General features: G+C 50.6%; 1 protein-coding gene across 14 annotated transcripts in view; it reads left to right on the plus strand.

The window, feature by feature from the left end:
- The first annotated feature begins 4,620 nt into the window (after positions 1–4,620).
- The window catches only part of EPB41L1 (erythrocyte membrane protein band 4.1 like 1), a 158,346-nt gene continuing 142,230 nt past the window's right edge, over positions 4,621–20,736 (plus strand). For 13 of the 14 annotated variants that reach the window (XM_044986124.1, XM_044986123.1, XM_044986130.1 and 10 more), the window contains exons 1-2: positions 4,621–4,751; positions 18,981–19,037. The gene's annotated coding sequence lies outside the window, so the exon portion shown is untranslated. The remainder of the gene's footprint in view (positions 4,752–18,980; positions 19,038–20,736) is intronic. The other variant, XM_044986127.1, reaches the window with a different exon arrangement.

The following is a 20,736-nucleotide window of genomic DNA, read 5'->3' on the forward strand; positions in this document are numbered from 1 at the left end:
AGTTGACTGTCTGGTACATGAACTTGGCACCAGTACTGCTGGTGTTTCTAAAACACAGGCACTCCTAAGAAGTGCTAGGCACTAGGTATTCCAGAAGGGTAGTACAAGAACACCCTGATGCAAAGTTATATGTAAACACACTCCCCGAAGATGGTGGAGGGACACACTGACCCCTCCTAATGATAAGGTCAGGATAACAGGGTAATGGATAGAGATGTTTTGTTCGAACCAACAGATACAAGGGGTAAAGTGGTAACTAACCATGTCAGAAGCGTATCAGTGTATGAAAGAAGGGTCACAAAAGGGGCATCTTTGTCCAGCCAAGGGCAGCGGAAAGACCTGTCACTGACTGAGCTGAGTCCGTTGTCATGGGCATACATGCATTAGGGTACCTGTAGAATCTATTGGGCACTAGTACTGCGCCTCATCGACAAATCTAGCGAAGCGCCTTCTTCACTGAACCAGATCTGTGGTCTTTGTGGGAGGTACTATCAAGGTCTGCATCAATGTCCATTAGGTGCTCAAGCACTGTGGTGATGGACTGCAGCACAGAAACTGCTGGTCAGATAGGTGGAAAGGAGGCGACCTGCTCAGGGCCCAAATCCAGCTGGGTACCGAGCATACCTCACCCCCACTGCAGTACAGTGAGGCAGTTAGCATGAGTCCCACAGAATGTATTGTTCCCACCTATATTGTCACGGATGATGATAGAAATATGGGGTTGGATTCTCAGCTGGTGTCGATGTGAATTCACTTCAGTGGAACAATGCTGATTTACAGCAGCTGAGGATCTTGCTCCTACCACGCGCACATGTTCACACTGGAAATGAGCGGAATGAAAACACAATTTAACTTCTGCCCCATCCTTGAGGTTTTTTAGGTTCAGTTGAAGAATGCTTCATAACAATAATTACACACTTGGGCTGCTCAGGTATTCGCAGCAGGGTTACCACCTGGATGGTATTTGACCAGCCCGGCTGGGTTTTTTTATGGATTTGCCAGAAAAATAATTTAATCTGCCAGGTTTGGGGTTTTTTTACATGAGTGTAAAGATTTGCATTATTCTCACAATACACTGGGATAGCTAATGTTAAAAGTTGTTGTGCCTCCACAACATGGGTATCAGGAGAACTAATTAATAAATGTTTGATGGTAAACGCTAGGGGTCATTGTTTTTAATGGGGGAAAATTAGGAATGATAAGAAGACAGAAGGAACTGAGTGAAAGTCAATGCAGCGAAGCAGTTATCTTTGATGTCTGCTAACCTAGGACCAGTCCACACCCAGGGACTACAGCTACTTAATGAGAAAACGGAAATAATTACAGTACCACTAGTGTCAGGAAAACAAGGATGTTCTTAGAACCCCAACCCAATTCCCCTCTCACGCTGGTGTAAATCAGGAGTAATGCCACTGGAGGCAAGGGGGTTACACTGCATTCAGTGGAGGTGAGTCAGCCACACAGGGTGCTGTTTTAAACACCTACATGCAGATTTGCCCTGGCTAATGCAAGGCGCCTGTGCTGATACCAATGAGCCAATGCAACAGTGTCATGACAAGTCCACCTGCTTACCTCCCCTGGACACAAACCAGGGAAGGACAATGGGGCAGGGAAACTGCTTCATGGCATGCTGCCACCTTAACCTAGATCCTACAGAGGCCTCTGTTCTAACAGTGCATGGTTTCAGTATGGGGCCAGGCCAGAGATGAGAGGGGGCGGAGCCAGGGAGAAGCCGCTCTCTGCAGCATTTGCCTTCCGGCACCAGGCAGGTTTCCACGTGGAGATGCACCCCGGGAGTGCTACTGGTGGAAGCAGTGGCTGGCCTTCCTTGCATTATACCTCTGTGAGTCAGTATCAGTGCCACGACATAGCCAAACAGCAAAGGAAGGACCTCTTGGAATGTAAACAACATGGTGGCCCTGAAGAGGAATTGGCAGGAGCTCAGTGACCAAACCTTCCTCCAAACACGGGTAACACGGCAGGTTACCCATTTTGACTGATTTGAAATCCCAAAGTCATTTCTAACATGTACCAGTCCTGAGCTTTCACTGGTGTGTGGCATATATACATCAGTTCCATACTTGTTTTTTTCCTATTGGAGAGCCTGACAGATAAAAATTCTATTGTAAGGATAATAATTGTTCATGAGAATAGAGTATAAGTGAATGCAGCTGCAGTATCATATACTTACAGCAATAATCTGTATCTTCTTTCATGCAAACTTAGCAAAGTGTGACATACAAATCACTTCACTCACCTTGGAATTGCAGCCACCCCTGGGGTGAAACACAGAAGCTATTTAATGGTGCACAGCAACATTACACAAGAGTGGTTAGGGTTGGAAATGAAGAACAGATCCAATGGGGGCTGCAGAGGGAATTTTGAGTAGCAAGTTGAAATTTATTTGTAGATGAAAGATCTCTCAAGCTTGGCTCTGATACAGCGTCTGAACTTTCCATGAAGTTTCTGCTATTTACCCAGCTTCACAGCTGGGGTTGACCGAGGCACAAAGAAGCAAAGACTTGCCCAAGTTTGCACAGTGAGTCAACAGCTCAGTAGAGGACTAGACCCTTGTATCCTCTTGGCTCCTAGTCCTTTTCTCTAACCACTAGACCATGTGGCTTAGTTTTGTTCCCGGTACTGCCTGCTGGAGTGTGGTTTGTAAAGAAAAAGCCTCAGCGTGACTAATAAAGAGAGGCATTTTATACAGCAGTAAAATAAGCCTGCTTCATTCAAGCGTGTGCTGGTGGCTCCATGCATGTGAAGTCAGGGGCTCGTTCTATGGCTGTTCACTATGTTAGGCTAAATGGCAGATTCCCTTTGGGTTTGCACCAGTGAGGCAAGCTGCATAGTCCTGTGTGGAACAGATTTAGGCCCTGTCCTCATTAAGGCAAGTCACACCAGTGCAAAGCCCTAGTGTAAACACACTGCATGAGACCACAGCAGGGCTTCACTAGTGCAGCTTACTCTAGTAACGTAGCTAGGGCCTTACTGGCTGTGTCTGTTCCCAGCAGCTATTATTCATAATAGGGTGGAGATGAGGCCCCACTCCTTTGGTGACACCTAGTGCTATACTGGCAACTTGTCAGGAGTCTGAGGCCAACATCGGATTTGTGTATAAATGGACATACATTTAAAAATCACATGCAATTGGGTCTCACTAGACCATTCTTCTCTGCATTCACCAGCAATAAAATAGCTGCTACCTACCAACTTTGTCTTTACCCTGAAGTTAGACAGGGAAGGCAGCTACACTTTCATACTAAGGTCTGTCCCTGGTTGGAGATACTCCCCCTTCCTGTAGCTCATCTTACTAGATGCTCATTACATAGATGCATTTGTTTTCTTTTTAAATCTCCTAAGGATCAATACAGCAAGATATGGCAGGCACAATACTAGATAATAAAACACAGCACTGAGAGCCATATAAGGAATTCCAGTAACTTAACATGCTCTCCCTGGAATCCGATGTGATCCTGATAGAACTGATTACTGAGAACAATAGGCCCTTAAAGTCAGCCCTGGATAGAAATGCAGAACTAAGCCCAGAAAGGATTATTGACAGAAACAAAGACGGGGGAAAAAGAACCAAATCCTAAATGAAAGATAGTTTGTGTGTGGGGCAGGTGATCTCATGTCCCTCTCTTGACAGCAGGTGTTGGACAAGGCTGGTTGAATTTGTTGTGTGGGGTTAACCTTCCCCCTCTCCCCCCATTTGCCAATGGTCTATGAGCACATTGCAACACTTCAATACTGTTATTCTTGCCCTGTGGCAGCATATAGGTGTCCCTAGTCATGGCTCAGGACCCCATTGTGCCAGGCACTGGACAAACGCAGGGCAATGTTTTTTTCCCCCACCTACATGCCTAAGCCTCTGGATTGTTTGTATTGAGGATCCAGGGGGACAGGGCAGTTGGAGCCTGGCGATTGGGTGCTGAGGGCACATGGAAACTTTCCATTCCCTCCCTGGGTGATGTAACCTTCACAAACGACCCAAATGCTTTTCAGTTCACCCTGCATGTAAATTTCGTTTCTTCCACAGATGTAGGCTGGGGGCCTGAAATTCCCTGCCCGGGAAACCCTGCGGGAGGAAGACTCACCGCACTGCGGTGAAGGGTTGCAAAGAAGCGAAGAAAACTGGAGGTGTGTGAAAATGCCCCAACCCAAAATGTGGAAGCTGGACCCTCCCCTGAGGATTCAACCCCAACGCCTGATGGGGGGGCGGCCGCTGGTTCTGTTGCCCGGGTGCTGTCTTGTCTTTCCAGGTCGGCAGCACGTGTCCGGGCCGGCCTGGGGCCAGTCCAGCCCAGCCCCCCTGCTCCCGGACAGCTCCCGGGAGAGGCGCTGCAATGGGGAGGGGGCAGGACGGTGACTGGCGTCGGGTGCGGCCTCGGGGCGCTGGTGCCTGCGGTCCCCAGGCTCCGGCAGCGCCGCCCCGCACCTGGCTGCGGGAAGGGCGGGGCGAGGTGCACCTGCCCTGGCTCTCCGTGGGCTGCCGGAGCCTCTTCCCCTTCCCAGCCAGCGGCGTCCCCCTCGGAGCGGGGGCTGGGTCCGCTCCGCCCCGCCCCTCCCGCGCTCCCGGCCCTCCCATTCCTCCCCGCCCCGCCGCCGCTCGCCGAGCGATTTGTCCCGCTGCAGGGCGGGGAAGCGGCTGCGTCGCTGTACCCGGGCGGAGAGCGAGGCGGCGGGGAGCCTGGGATGCCGCTGCTGAGCCGCTCCCTGCACAGCCTGACTCCGGATCCGCCAGCCAGGTGAGCGGGGGCCCTGCACGCCGGGGATCGCAGCCGCCGCTCCCCCCCAGCCGTTCCGATCCGCGACCCCTGGGTGGCCTGGCTTGCCGAGCCCGCGGGCTGGGTGTTTGGGGGCCGTGCGGGGTGTGTGTGTGTCTGCCTCCGAATAGCTCCTCTCCTTGCAATGTCTGCTCGCTGCCTCCCCCCCGCTCCGCATGTCCTAGGTGCAGCCGCGTCCAGGTGGCCTGCGTGTGATTTCGCCGTCAGATTTACACCCCCCCCCCCCGCACGTTGCCTGTGCAAAATTCCCCATCTTTTCCCCTCCGAGTGCCCGCTGGAGAGGGGTGTGTTTCCCCCCCCCCCCGCCTGCCGCTCGCTATTGCACGCCAAGGAGAGAGGGGCAGTCTCGGGTCTGAGGGGCGTCCATTTCTGGGGGCACAGATCCGGCGCGTTCCCTCCTGGTTTGAAGGCTCAGGTCCCCTCAGGCTTCCTGCCTTCCCTCACCCCCGAAATGGTAACTGACATTTCTCATCGCTACCATCTCCCTCCCCCGGATCGTGGGGAATTCTCTAACCGGGCCCGGAGGTGGGGGGCAAGTCACTTGGGAGAGGACAAAATGAAGGGGAGACGCAGCTTGTGCTGGTAGCCGCTCTGCCTCTCACATGCGCGCACACACTCACATTGTGCTCCGTGTCAGAGCGGAGATCAAACTGCAGGCTGGTGGGGGTGTGTTTGGCGTTGTCCTAGGAGGGAGGAGCTGGAGAGAATTTACACGGGGGAAGGAATGGGGAGGAACAAGCATCAGGGATAATCCCATCTGGGGTGGGCTAAACCGCAGTCCATAGAAGACTTGTTGGTGCTGAAAGTTTCTGGGCATGGCCAGCTCAAACCTACCTGATTTGGTTTCCTTAGTGACACACCCAGTGGAGCAGGGAGGGAAGGGGAGTGGTGAGCCAGCCAGGAAGGCAGAGAGACCTTTCATGGGGAGTGGCTTTTTTGTTGTTTTGTATATACTAGCAGGTGATCTGTCAGGGCCTCTCCCCTCTGCCAAGGTCAGATGACTTTGACCTCTCTTCCCCTTCAGAGAGCTGGAAGGCACTGAAATACTAGCAGATCTGCCAGTCTTGAGCAAGGCTGGGCCACCACGCCCAGATCTCTGCTCCTTCAGTGGCTGTGATATGAATACTCTCTCTGCCACCACCTGTAGTTTTTTAGATGCCTCTGAATTGGTTTTCTGTAATGTGCACAAAGAGATTTAAACACTGTTTATTTTCCCACCGCTGTGTACAGGGGTGGGAGTATGTACACATATCGGGGGATAGCAAGACACGATACCCCCCTCCTCCAGTTCATTTGCAATTGAAACACCGGGGGTTTGATCTTGCAGCAATGAAACAATTGGGTATGTTTTGCCACCTTCTTAGATGGGGGCAGATTTGGGCCTCAGGGGTCTGATCTCTCTAAGGCTTTGTTATGATCACAGTTATTGATTTGTAAGAAGAGTTCCCCATGCACCCGCACCAATTCTTCTACACTACACTCTGGAGAAGCCAGTACTCTCTTTGATGTGGATGTCCACAACAGTTAAGGCTACATTTCCCAGTCTCTGGCAGCTGAGGGGTTAAATAAATCCCCCAGTCAAACAATAAACTGCAAATGGGGGTGAAAAATGTGTATGATTCTGGAGCCCCACTGAAAAGTACAAGCCGGGGTGCCTAAGGAATTTAGGATCAGACTCAGATTAGGGAATTCTATGGGGGAGATCTGATCACAGGAATTCCTCTGAAATTGGAGCTGCTGTTTTGCCCTTAATAATGTTTGATTGCAGGAGTGTTGATGTCAGGAGGATAATATATATTAGAGGAGAGTATGCAGGGAGCCAGGAACAACTTGGAATGGGTCCCTGCATATTTCCAGGCTTATTTTTGGAATATCATCAGATGGCAAGAGGTAGGCTCTGGAGGTATAATAAAGCTTCACACTTTCTTAATTGTCTGATTATATGGGAGATTGGGCAAAGGTATGGGACCTTGCGAGTCCCCTTCCTTTACCATTGGTGCATTTACAAGATGGATTATTTCCACCACGGCATTGCTCCCCTCTTGTATTTTTAATGCTTGAAATTATGGGCTCTTTCCTGAGCAAAGAGCAGATTGAGTGAGCCCTTTAATTTATACAGTATATCATGGAAGTTAGAGATGGAAAAGCTTTATTAGATCATCTGTGGTTGGTGGGAGCTAGCTCCTTATGGTCTATTCTCCGGACCTTTTACCGGTCTAGTTTCAAACCTCGCCAGACGAGCGGCTTTCCCCACTTCCTTGGAGAGATTGTTCCATGCTCTAATCAATCTCGTTGTCAAGATGCTTTTCCCTGATCTTCAGCGTAAATATTCCTTTTCCTCAATTTTCTCACATTAGATTTGTTTGATGTTTTTCAGCTTCAAAGCTATAAAGAGCTAGAGACGTGTTAAGTATATTATTAGTCTGAGTTGTGCCCCATTGGGGTGCCCTAAATGATTTCTCTTTCTCTCTGGTGGCTTTACCTTTCTCAGCTATCGAAGGGAGCTCTAGTCCAGAGTGGTCCCTGGCTTATGCGTGTGTTAATGTCCATATCCACGGTTTTGTGTGTGTGTGTGCACGTGTGTATGTATATATTTGTGTATATATATACGCACACACACAAATGATGCTTCTATGCTGGATTGAACACGTAAACCTATTTCTTTGTGTTTTGCCTCACTGCAACCCACTGGAGAGCTCTGTACCTGTCAGATCCCATTCCCTCTCGCTGCCTGGGCTGTATGCAGGCTGTAGAGCGACTGTGCAAGCAGGGAGTTGTTTTAGTCACTCGCTGTGCTGTTTCTTTGTCTTTTTCAGACTAGATAAGGTTGATCAATGTGTGCTGAGCAGAGACGGGGCAGGCTTATGGGAGAGACCTGGCACTAGGCAACTTTCTCTGAATAGGAAGGCCTTGATCTCATGTGGTCACTGGACTGGAGCCTGTTTGTTTACATAGGTAACTTCCTGGTGCTAGTGCCCATGCTCTGAAATGAGACCGATGCTTTGTAGACTCTGTCCAATGCCGACTTTGGCCCCGGCAGCAAGAACAGGGACTGTGCTGCAGGCTCTCGGTGCCAGCTCTTGATTGTAATGGCAGGTGCCAAATTTGCTGTTGACATTCCTACTCCCAAAGCTACGCTTCCCTCGCCCCTCCTTACGCGCACACACACTCATGCATACACACTTGCAGAAGATCTCTCTCTCGCACACGCACATACCCCCCCCCCCCCCTTGCAGAAGATCTCATGCGTGCCCTGGCTCTCATGCTAGTCCCCATCGGGATGCAAGCTGTGTGTAGCATTACAAATGCCACCACCCCATGTCCCTCCAGCGAGGCCTCTTATCTTTGCACCTAGCACAGGCCTCCCCTGTGTCCCTTGCTACTGGAGCAGTTGCTGGTAGTGGGGGCATTTGTCTTTTCTGTTTACAACCAGTGTTGTGTTTAGTGCTTTAACAGCAACTTCAGGTGGTAATGGAAGCATGGAATCAGCCATTAGCATAAATAGCAAAGCAGTGCTCCTACTCCTTGGGAGTGTGGCAGCAGCACATCTGGCTTGGGGGAAGCTGCGGTTTGACACCCTGGCTCAAGAGACTGGTGGACTGTGCTGCTTGTCTGGGAATCTGCCATCCATTTGCAGTTGTAGCTGAGGTGTGATCCTCCCTGTGAGTGCCATTCTTGATTGTGTGGTGACATTGCAGATCCACTCTGATGGCCTTCAGGCCAGGGAGAGGAAAATCTCTCTCTTCTGAACCTCTCAAATTTCTCTCTGATTGAGATAATAGCCGTCATATCCTGGGGTGAGCGGAGTAGCAGTAACAAGCATTTTCTAGTCCTCTGTGGATTAAAATAAAACCACACTAGTACTTAGGGTGACCAGATAGCAAGTGTGAAAAATCGGGACGGAGGGGAGGGGGAATAGATGCCTATATAAGAAAAAGCCCCAAATATTGGGACTGTCCCTATAAAATTGGGACATCTGGTCACCCTACTATTATTCCCAAGCACTGTGACTTGCATTAGTGTTGCTGCAGTATGCTGGCCCATTAGGAGGTTTTCAAATGCACACAGGGTACTGGGACACTGGACTCCCGTTTGTGCCTTGGGAAATCTCCTCAAGCTAGAATATGAATTGCTAGGACATTAGTAAGGATGGCTTTGAGGGTAAGGTACTGAACGAGAGCTGGGTTCAGTTCCCAGTTCCCCCACAGGCTCCCTGGAAGGTGTTGTCCCTGTGCCTCTGTTTCTCCATCTGTACAGTGGTAATATCTCATTGCTTGTGAGGGTCTCGGATGCTACAGTGATTGGGGTGTGGGGAGTGGGCGGAGCTTAGCTGGAAATGCTGTCACTTGTAATATGGCTTTTGGTTTCGTAGCAAATCCAAGATGGGAATTGAGCTGGCCTATCTCTCTATCTTAGGTTTTGATATAGTGCCTGTCACTTTACAATCTAAGCCCTTTCCCCAGTCAAGGAGACATGGGTCAGAGGAGATTCCTCAACCCCATCATATGGGAAGCCTCCCCATGCTCATCTGTGCGAACACACACATGCATAGTTATCAGTCTGCTACTCTAATACAACGTCTAAAAATGCGCTTGCCCAGAGAACGTGACAGCTTCGGCTGAGTGGCCTATTGTTCTCGTTGGAGCAGTCAGATGTCTCTGAGTCAGCGGGTTTTCATCGTAGTCACGGAGGGGAAAAAAAAAAGCGTAAGACTTTTAGGGGGAAACCTGACCAGCATTTTCAGCGCTGGAAGGAAATGGCTGGGCAGCCCGTCTTGTTCAGGGCTGTGATTTGCTGGACAGGGCTGGGACTCACTCCAGGGGAGGTTGGTAACTCTGTCCGGAATATAGGTGATGGGGAGTGATTGTAGGGGAGCATTCCAGTGTTTCACAGTCATGGTGTAACACCCCACTCACCCGCTCCTTTAAATCCTGAGCTGGGAGCTCTTGCCTTGCTTGGAACCTGAGCGTGCGCACACGAGAGCACACACTAAAAGGGATCGGCAGACAGCTCTTCCACCTGGGCTACTGCACCTCTCCTTGCTTTGGCACAGCATCCCCTTGGGAGCGGAGCGGGATGTCAAGGAGCCATCGCGCCAAGTGTCTGGCAGCAGGTGTCTCGTCTGCAAGGGTGGAGCATGATACCAGCGTCTGTTGTTCTGGTCCCGTCTGTAGGAGTGAAGCATTCCCAGACACCTGGGAACGCACTATGACGAGCTGTGGTACAGCTGGGACAGGAGCCAAGGCACACTTGCCTTTAGCAGACAGGGAATGTGGGCCAGTGGGTTGAGCACAGCCCTGAGTGCCAGTAACTCTAATCCTAGCTCTGACGCTGACTTGTAAACGCCTTGTGCCTCAGTTTCCCCTTGAGATAAAGTGGGGATAATACATGCTAGTGAGGATTAACTGCAGTGTGGCAAATGTTATAGGGGTGCTCTGGATTAATGCCAGAGAGGATGGGGTATGGTGGGCAGAGCCTTGTAATCAGGGCAGATCATGTACAACTGTGAGCTCTGGAGAGCTCACTTCTAGCTTTGCTGTTTCATGCTGCTATTTCACGTGCCCCATTTGAGCCCCCCCCACTGCACAGCCCATCCCTTCGAGACCACCAGCCTTCTGACCATGAAGGACCAGACTGGATTCTGTCTGGGGCTTATCCATGCCTGGGGCTGCATCTGCAGCTCTCCTTGTCCCTAGACCTGCTTTGGGAATGAGGGACCAGGACTGCCCCCAGGTCCCCTGCGTGGCAATCCAGAGCCCTAGATAAAGGGCACCACGGCAGCCCCATTGTGTTAAAAACACAAGACAAATGAATGTAAAGTGTCAGCTCCACAAATCTCATCAGGTCAGCAGTTTACTAGGGCTCTTGGCCTTTCGGCTACGATGAAATGTGATGGCAGCTTAACTTTGATTTTTAATATCGGCTCCATCCTTTTTCGGGGCGAGTGTTCTGCCCTTAGATGTCAGTAGACTGTACCGTGATCCAGCAGGTCTCTGCCGTTTCTTGCTGCTCTGCTCCTGTTTCAAAGTCTGTTCCCCCAAATTTGTAGGAGAGACGAACACGCCCGGGTGTGGTATGGGAGACCGGGTAAAACCTTGGACCACACAGCGTGTAGGGAGGTCTTGCACAAAAGGAATTCCAGATCTGAACCAATTGTGATCTTAATCTTTGCAAAAGTAAACCAACGCCCTCTTTTAACTCACTCCTCTCCCTATCTACTCCCCCTCCCCTGTAGGCTGTCTAGCAGGGGGATCTAGGATGCATGTGCTGGTATCTCAGCGAGCATCAGACAGGAAGGAAAATACACAGGGTGGAGTCGTCTGTCTCTGCTGCACAAAGGGAATGTTTGTTTGGTTTTTTTTCTCCTTTTGAAATTTTAGGTAAATAAGGAAGTGATCAAACAGCATTTTGAAGCTTCAGTAGGGGTTTAAAACACATTCATAACCCCCCACTTCTTCCCTCCCCCCATTTCACTATGTGCCAGGTGCCATGGTAGCAACAATCAGAAGGTATTTTTAGCTTTGATTCTTTTTGTGTCCAGGGTCTAGAAAGGAGCTGCATCTTGACAGGGAGAGAGCAAGCCATTTCATTACATGCCCAAAGGCGGGGAAGCTGAGGGTGCATTTTTAATGACACCTCCCTTTGTAATTGACTAATCTTGTTTGTTGCAGTTAGTGCTAGTGGAAAGCATTTCTGGCTTAGACAGAGGCAGTCAGGTGTGCGCCCATGGAGAAGTGTCTAAAGCAAGGAGCGTATGTCAAGACCAGGAGGGAGGCTGGAGCTGGGAAGGGGGAACACAGACTGTTTACTAAACATGCATATCCTCGGGGGGTCTTGGAGCCACTATCCAGGTGGAGTATGAAGGGGCTGGAATACTGAGGGAGGCGCTGCTGGTTTTTCTAGTGATCTGGTTGGGGAAGCAATGAACGAATGAACAATGGAAGTAATTAAATGTTCTAATTAGATGCACTATTGATCTGGCCGTGTTTCTGCTGGCAGGAGCTTTTGTCGATATTGGATAGCATGGGAAGTAGCTGAGCAGTTGTGGGTTTTTTTTGTGCATGTTTGTGGTGGTTTGTGTTGCTTTTTCTTTTTCCCAGCCAACGGAGGGTGCTGGTTAGCAGCTGGGTCTCCAAGTGGAAGGGTTGGAGTTTGATTATAATAAACAGCAGCATTACTAGGTGCATTGCTGGCAGTAAGGGATGGAATTGAGACAGGCAAAATTTAGGCTGAACGTTGGGACGGAGGAAATTTCCAGCCTTTCAGATGGATCCAGCTGTGGAATCATCTTTCAAGGGATGATGTGGCAGCCTCATTTCTTGGGACTCTTAAACAAAACAAAACTCTTAAACTGGACAGAACAAAAGAAAACTTGCTATCGGGTGCAATCCTGCCCTGAATGTGGGTGGGTGTTACCTGGATGAGACAGGACTTGCTACATCTTTCCATGTCTAAAGTCTGTGTTGCATAGTGTCTTTCATCCCAAGGCTGAAAAGCACCGTCAAATACCATGGCCCGAGTTCATCCCTGGTGTAGCGTCGCTGAGGTCAGGAATGAATTTGGCACAGCATATAATAGGTCTGTCTTTTTTTTTTTCTCTAGGCATATTTTCAGTAATATTTGTCACTTGCTGGTGAAATGAAGCTGAGAAACAGCAGGTTTATGTAGGAGGAGCAGTGAGGAATATGTCCAGTTGAAACTGCCAAGCGAGTTGTGGGTACGCCACATGTAATTGCCCAAGTTTCAGTTTGGCCAGGACACCACAATTAGCACCCTTACTTTTGTGAAAGCAGCATCCTTAATGCCCACTTGGTGGTCTGCACCTCCACTTTGCTTTTATCTGCGAGATGCTCTCTCTTACGGTGGCAGCTCTGCCTCAGCATTGACTCTGCCTGTCTGAGCACCGTCTGGGGCCGTTCCCTCTGGGCTGGTGAGGGCTGATGTGGTCACACCCTGACGTGGGGTGGTTGCAATGGTGACCCTCTCCCAGACCCAGTTGAGTGGTTAATGCTTGGGCAAGCTGCCCTCGGGGCGGAGGTGCTGCTCACTCTCATTTGTGTTGTCCGCTCCCATGGCTGATAGAAGGGGAAGTGGCGTAAATCCCTGTCCTCCTGCCTGTGCTTTGCTAAGCTGATAAACATCTACTCCACAATGCACTGGCCAAGATCTGAGAGTCCCTGGGCCTGCGTATGTCCGCTGTATGGCACCCAGCATTTGCCATGCCATGCAGAGCCCTGCGTCAATTGTTCTCCATCCAGCAATGATCTGTGGCCAGGATTTAAATGACTGGTCCCCACCATCAGCTTGTACGCCTCCTTCTGCTACCGGTGCTGGAACTAGGAGTCTGCATCCCCTGGCCATGATGGAAACCACTTCAATACAGAGTTTACAGAGTTCATTGGATTTCAGCACCCCCACTAGACAAATTGTTCCAGCCCCCTTGTCTGCAGCTGAGGCAGGCTCAGGGCCGGCTCCAGGCACCAGCTCAGCAAGCAGGTGCTTGGGGCGGCACGTCCGGCTCTTCGGCGGCAATTCGGTGGGTCCCTCGGTCCCTCTCGGAGGGAAGGACCTGCCAGTGAAATGCCGCCGTTTGCGATTGCGACTTTTTTTCCCGCCTCTTGGGGCGGCAAAAACCCTGGAGCCGGCCCTGGGCAGGCTGGTTATTTGCCAAGGTGCCGTGGCAGTATCTGACACACTCGGATGTTCTTGGCAGGCTTGCAAGCCCTCGCCTCTGGCTGAGACCTCAGGGTGGAGGGAAATGGCTGCAGGTGTGGGTCTTCCTAGCACTGCTAGCAGCAGTGGTCCAGGGAGCTGCTTGGCAGCAAAGATAGTGAGCAGCCAGCAGGGGGTCTTGTTCCCCAGGTGGCTAAAGTCCTAGGGCAGGTAATTATATGATCTTAACTGATACAGTGATGCTCACCCTGAAGCATCCCAACACACTTCCCAAGCTGTCATGCACAGGGATCTCTTAGCTCAGCCAGCCTTCAGGATAGCAACTTGACACAGCTGCATAAGGCAGGAAGGGAGGGAAATTTCTGTGTCTAATTGAAGGCACAGGGGAGCTTTGGCTAGCAGATTGCGATGACCTATGGTATAATGTCGACAGGGCTGTGACTGCCCCATCTCCTGTAGGGAAAGAAGCCATAGGATCTGGCATGACTGCATCGTTGTGCCATACCCGAAGGGTCAGTGCTATCCTGGTGTGTTGTCTGTCTCTCTCAGGCCTGGTCTACACTAAAAAGGGGGTTCGAATTAGGGTACGCAAATTCAGCTACGTGAATAGCGTAGCTGAATTCAAAGTACCCTAATTCGAACTACTCACCCGTCCAGACGCAGCGGGGTCGAACTCCGCGGCTCCCCCGTCGACTCCACCACCGCCGTTTGCAGTGGTGGAGTACCGGAGTCGACCGCGGCGCTTCCGGAGTTCGAACTATTGCGTCTAGATCAGACGCGATAGTTCGAACTCCGAGAAGTCGAACTCACCGCGTCGACCCGGACGGTAAGTATAGACGTACCCTCAGGCTCGCCCCACAGCCTTGCAAAGGGATCTAGAAGAATCTACTCTAGGTTTTTCTATTGCACCCTTCACTCTGGTATCAAAGTGCACCGTGATGCACTTTGTTCAGGCTCAGCAGAGACAGAGCAAACTGCCTGCCTCTCTCAGGTCATGTCTCAGCGAGGGGGGCTTTCTCAGAGCCTGCCTTCTCTCCACCAGGCCCTCGCACCTCTTTGAGGTGAACAGCAGCCCCTTGAAACATCTGATCCTGAGCTGCTGACACAATGATCCTTCTGGATGCATTTGCCTTGCTAAATCAGGATTTGTGCATTGTCTCCTTGTACTAATGAAAACACCAGGGAGCGCAGGTACGGAGAGGAGCCCGCTAGAAAGGAATCCCATCGAAAGCCTTGTGCCTGTCCAATAGATCTTCTCGACCTGTGCACTGAATGCAGGAACCACTCGCATGCAGGGCTCCTCTAGAAAGGCCAGCTCCCTGACTTTGCGCGGCCCTGTGGGGCATCCATGTTCTCTCGCTGCTGGAGACACGGCCGAACAGTCTCCTGTGTGTAGCGTTCCTGCGGGGACCCTTCTCTTGGGAGGGGACAGTGACTGATCTAGCAGCTGCGCACCTGTCCCCTTGGTCCAGGCAGTTGTCTTGGGAGTGCAGAGGCCTTTCCTGGTGTCTTTATTTGTGTTTCAAAGGGTGTATGTGTGGGAGGGCGAGAGAGAGATGTGGGCACTCTAGACTGGCATTGGAGTTGGGATCAATGAAAAGCTGGACAGGGAATAGGACGCAATGACTTCTGAAAAAAAAAGAATGGAGTTGGGGAGGGGTGTACTTCTCTCTGGCTGCAAGGCCATTGACCCCGACGCTGGCGGGAAAGTGGAGAGGCGCTAATGTGTAGGTTCTTTGCCATCCAGAACTACGGGGTCTCCTCCCAGCCTAGGAGAAAAGGGAGCAAATCGTCATTGCCCCCCAGGCTCTGGGGTCAGCCTAGCGCACACTTAGGCAAGAGGAACCCCACCAGCATGTCTGGCACCTGGAGAAGTTCCCAGCCCACTCCAGGGCTGATTGGACGGCTCTGGGAATGAAAGACAGAGTGTGTGAGCTCCAGGTCAGGTGCTGCTATTACCTTACGGGGGTGGGTGTGTGGGTGTGTGTGTGTAATTGGTGGGTCTCTGTCCCATTGTTAGGCAGCATTTCAAAGGCTTAGTGTTGGGCGGGGCACAAACACAGGGAGATGATAAATTGTTTCTTTCTGAGGCTCTCCCGTGTTGCGTGAGCACTTGTTAATTCACCCTCAACCCCGCTGTGATGTAGATAGAATAGTCTCCTCCCCATTTTACAGACGGAGAAACTGAGGCATGGAGGGTTTCCCTCCCCTGCCATGAGATTTCCAAGTATTCTCTAGTTCTGGCTATGTCCATTCACCTAGAACCTGTTTATTGGAGATGCCGAGCACCCATGTGGCCGCGCTGGTGGGATCTGTGGGCACGTGGCACATCAGAAACAGGCCGCTTGAGGCAGCCTATGAGCCGGGACTCACTTAGTGAAGTCTCTTGCCAGTATAGGCCTTGATCACTCCGCAAAGCCACGCAGCCTGTCAGTGGTGAAGCTGGAAACAATGCAGGTGTCCTTCAAGTTCAGTGTCTAACCACTAACCCCAGGAGGCTGGGGGTAGCCCCGAATGGCCGGTCCTTAGCAGTCTGATTGGTGATGAATTTGGGTCTCCGTGTCTTAACTCTCCTGACTTCTCAAGCAAGAAACCCAGGGTTGGGCCCTCTCAAGATATTGGGGGTGTGGGGTGGCAGGCTCTCAGGGGGAGGAGGGACGGGATGGCATAAAACTGCTCAGCAGGGAGGTGGGGTCCAGGGTCCAGTTTTGAAGAGAGCTCAGCTCCTCCTTAGAAATCCAGTGTTGTCCTGCATTTCCAATAGTGGGCACCTCCGCCAGGCACAGACAGGAGCCAGAGGTCCCGTTAGCAGTGCCCCGTGCAGATGCTTTCTTGTAGTGAGGCCGTTGTTGCACGTTAACCCTTTTGATGCTGGACGCAAACCTTGCCTGTCTGAAATCAGTGAGGATCATCTGCATCCAGCAGCAGAGAAGCAGTCGGGGAATTACGTATTTAAAAAAAACAAAGAGTGAGGTTGGGGGATGGTGCTTGCTGGCCGGGGAGTAGCACATTGATCTTTTCACTGGAACCAAGAGTTCAAATCCCTGTTCAGATCACAGCTGATAATGAGGTTGATCAGCTCTGAGCCTTGTCCCTGTTGTTCACGTCACTAACGCCCGAGCAGCTGAGTGCAGAGGGCGGCGTGTGCTTGCTGAGGTCTAATAACAGGAGTAGCTGGGCTTGCTGTGGGTCAGGCTGTGGCTGTGTCGGCAGAGCCCCACTGGGGAGCAGCGCACGCTGGCTGGATGAGGTCAGGGGTGTTCGCTGCACAGCTTTGTGGGCATTAAACGCCTGCATCTTCCCTGGGATTCCAAATGAAGGGAGGCGGGGGGGTCGGCCTGGCTCCTGAATGTAGCTGGTGTAACTGCCCGAGCCAGTGGTTCTCCAAGGTGCCGAACTGCCTCTCAGAATCATTCATGCCCTCAGGAGGCTGAAGGGACTGGACGGCTAGTACAGGGGGTGGGCTGGCCGAGCTCACTCCCCAAAACTGCAGATGCACTGGTGATAACGTAGTGTAAGCCTTGGGGGGAGGGGAAGGGGGGAGTTCTCATTTACCATCATACGGCCCAACTCTGCTCAGAGCACAGCTAGACGACAGAGCAGTGTAAACGCCTGAGCCTTCTCCAAGCTCTGGCTACCGGTCATGGGAATTATGGGTTTGAAAAAATCCTAGAGTATAAATCCTAGATTTCCCCCCCCCCGGCCCAGCCCCCGCCTTACTTCGATGGACACGGGTATAATTCTTCTGGGCTCCTGATTGCACGGGAGTTGCATTGACACAGAAGCGGAGAAAGGCCTGGGTCACTATTGCCCGAGTTCTGTAGTTCTCACTCCCATTCCAGCCCCTTCTCTTTCCATTGCTCAGACATTGGGGGGACTGAGACTTTCCAGGCTTTTCCTTAGCCCATCAGTGAATTTCTCTCCTTGGAAGCTTGGGTAAAACCGGCTCAGCTTTTTTGCGTTATTTTTGTTCTGTATGGAGCCCCATAGCCACGCTCAGTTGTGTCCCAACACCCGTAAAGCCCTGCCTCTTCTGACGGGTCATTGACGTGGGGGGAGGAAGGGTTCATCCCCTTTACTGAATGTGCCACGTGTGGTTTGGAGGGTAGTCTCCAGACAATCCATGTCCTAATGGGACTGAAATGTGGCCGTAGGGTGGCGGCCAGAATGTTGCTGATGAAATTTCCATGGGGGTGTATTTGGTGGGACCCTGACTGCATCACACCAGAAGGCAGACAGCAGGCCAGATTCTGCTCTGTTGCATCCACTACACATCCACCGATTTCAGTGAAGTGACGCTGGATTTATACTGATGTATACCATTCTGCGAGGTGGTTGTTAAAGTGCCTGGCATACATTGGATGCAGTTAAATGGTCTCATTAAATCAAAATGAAACTTGGAGCTGGTGCAGCTTAGGTCCTGGGGGTTGGATTTTCAAAGGGGCTCCCATTCATACACATGCTTCTGTTTGTGGGCTCTGTGCACGTAAATGGCACTTTACACGGCTGGATCAATGGATTATGTGCCATCCTACCCGATCTGCATTAGTGCCTTGCATGTGAGTCTACTCACAAATTTTTACCTGTGCATGTGTTGGAGGCCCATTGGGAAATTAACCCTTTAGTATAAAAGACCTTTCTTGTGCAAAAGTAGGAGCTATCCCAAGTCTTCTGTAGCATTCCCAAGATGGGCCTCATAAGCGTCGCTCTAGTCTTACTCAGAGCCTGTAATATGGACCTCCCCGATTTTGTTCTGGTCTGTAGTATAGTTACGTGGATGCAAGTGCTCCTCAGACCTTACAGATCTTTGTCTTCCATAAAACATAGTTCTTCTTCTCCAGAAAGTGACTCTCTAAAAAATGCTGTTGTGGAACTTGTTTGTATTTTCTGAGTGCATTTCATATCAAACATGCTCAGTTCTCCAGTAAAGTACCAGTCCTGCAAACCTCCCTTTGACATCTGTGAGTCCAGCTGGGTTCTTTGTGGCTCATGCATCATCACCTAGAATAAAAACTGCAGACCAAATGTTGTCCTCAGCAACACCTGGGCAACTCTGTTGTCTTCAGTGGGGCTGTACAGGTGAAACTGAGGGGTATAAGACAATGGCACTGCACAGATGGCCATGAAATTAGAACTTGGTTAATGATTCACTGTGCAAGCCAGTAAAGTATCCAGTTCACTTTCTCCCAGCAGTGTTGGTTCTGCAGGGCTGCCTGCAGTAAAGACAGGCTTTTATCGCTCAGATTAGCAGCTCAGCCTCTGAATACACAGGGAGCAGACCTTCTCAGTTAGAAGGTGCTGTTTCATCTAGACCTGTTTCAGAGTAGCGTGCACATAAATGAATGAATTCTTATAGAATTGAATACAGTGCTCAAGCCACTAAGACACCAGTGAGCTCTTGATGAAATGAGCGATGCTCATTTCGTGTTGCTCCACAGCGTACGTGATTTTGATCATTTTTGAGAAGACACTTTGGATGATTTTTTTCTCTCTCTCTCCTCCCCCCACCCTCCCCAGGTTCTGAACGGTGCCTGAACAGAAGTTAAAGAGCCAAGAGCTGCCCTCAGAGACGGGGTGAGTCTGTCCTTGTTGTTAGTGACCCTTTAGTCTCTTTTGTACATTCACGCTTTTAGGAGCAAGCAGGTTTTCTGTAGTGTGAAGGGCTCCCAGTCCTGATTGTCACCCTATGGGTGCTACTGCAGTGTGAATAATAATGGGCCCTGATGATAAATGACTAGATCTCCAGAACCCACAGGGAGGGAGTACTGGAAATAGAGGTGCAGAATGCTGCGAGTCAAATGCAAAGCTCAGAAATGGTGCTTTTTAGGGTTCTGTGTGTGCTTTTATTCACATTTAGCTAAGAACTTGAACATGGGCTGGTTCCTGTGGGTGAGGCTATTTTGAGGCTCTGCATTTAAAAATGCACCGAAATTCAAACGATTTTTCTGTGTTTTCAGTGCAAAATTTTGCACAAAGTGAAATTTAGGAAGGCAAAATCGATGCAGATCAGCAAGAACGTGACATTAAATTCTGTGAAATGAAACCTTGTCTTTGATTGCTGAGCTGCTTGGAATGTGGATTTCCTGATTTCAGGTCAGGCTGTGTAAGCATGGTTTAGCTTGACCTCTAGTTTTATGTTTGTTCTAGGAATGCTGATTGTGCTCTGGGATTGGGAACGGAGGGAGGGAACAAATGTAGAAACCTGCTCTGTTAAATCACAGGGGTGCCTGAAATGTTTAACCTGTGGATGATGAGGTGCTTGCAGCCGGTTGTTGGGTTATTACACCTCTTTGTGGATAGCTGTGCAGTTCCCCTTTCTTTTCAAGTGCAATGAATGTATTGTTCGGTGCAGAAATCCTAGCATCACGTAGGGACTTGGAGAGTGAATTCATTCCCTATGTGGTCATTTTGGGAGGGCTCTCTCTGCTGGTAGAACATGGTGAGGATGCTATTGCAACCCCATGTGGTGAGTTCCTGGGGAGATACAGGTGAGGTGAAATGGGGAGGGGATGGTATGTACCCAGTCATGTGCTATTCTCAGCCTGTGATTAAATTAGGGGCTTTGAATGCCTCTCTTCCACCCTCTAGAGAAAAAACTCTTCAGAATACTCATCCCTTCAAGTCTTTGGACAACGTGCAGCCTTTGGTGGGTCCCCCACCAATCCAGTGCACCAATCCAATGCCAGCTTACAGCTTTCCCTGCCAATCCAGCCCAGCCTGTATTGAGCTGAGGCAGCGTGACTCTGCGGGGTGCATCTGTGCCCCATGTGCAGCTCCCTCTCTCTGGAGCCTGAAGGCAGGGTTTGAACTGTGTGTTCCTGAGGTGCAGGACTGGCTCGCCGCACATGGGGCCATAGACACAGCGTTGTCAGAGAGCAAATTCCTACCAGCTCGTGACCCAGGCGGGAGAATCCATGTCTTTGAGGAGAGCTATAAGTGGGTCACTGTCGTTGATTAAAGCGTAAAGCAAGCATGCCCCTCAAGGCTGTGGATTTCTCTCTCTCTGAGCCAAGGCAGCCTGTAAAGTTTTATGAGCAATTTCTGCTCAGTAATTCCAAGCAGCTCATCCTTCAGGAGGGCTGCGTGTGCATCTGTAATAGTTCTGTACTGGTTGGCAGCTCTGTCTGCCACATGGGGCGCAGCAGTATGTCTGGCTGGCCTGTGCAGCAGGCACCTGTGACTGGAGCACTTGGAGGATATACCAAAGAGGTGGAGAATGAGAAAGACTAGAAAGAGATGTGCTGAGTCTCATTCAATCCTTCTCTGTGTTAGG

The sequence above is a fragment of the Mauremys mutica genome, chromosome 13 (assembly GCF_020497125.1).
Source record: "Mauremys mutica isolate MM-2020 ecotype Southern chromosome 13, ASM2049712v1, whole genome shotgun sequence".
NCBI lineage: Eukaryota > Metazoa > Chordata > Testudines > Geoemydidae > Mauremys > Mauremys mutica.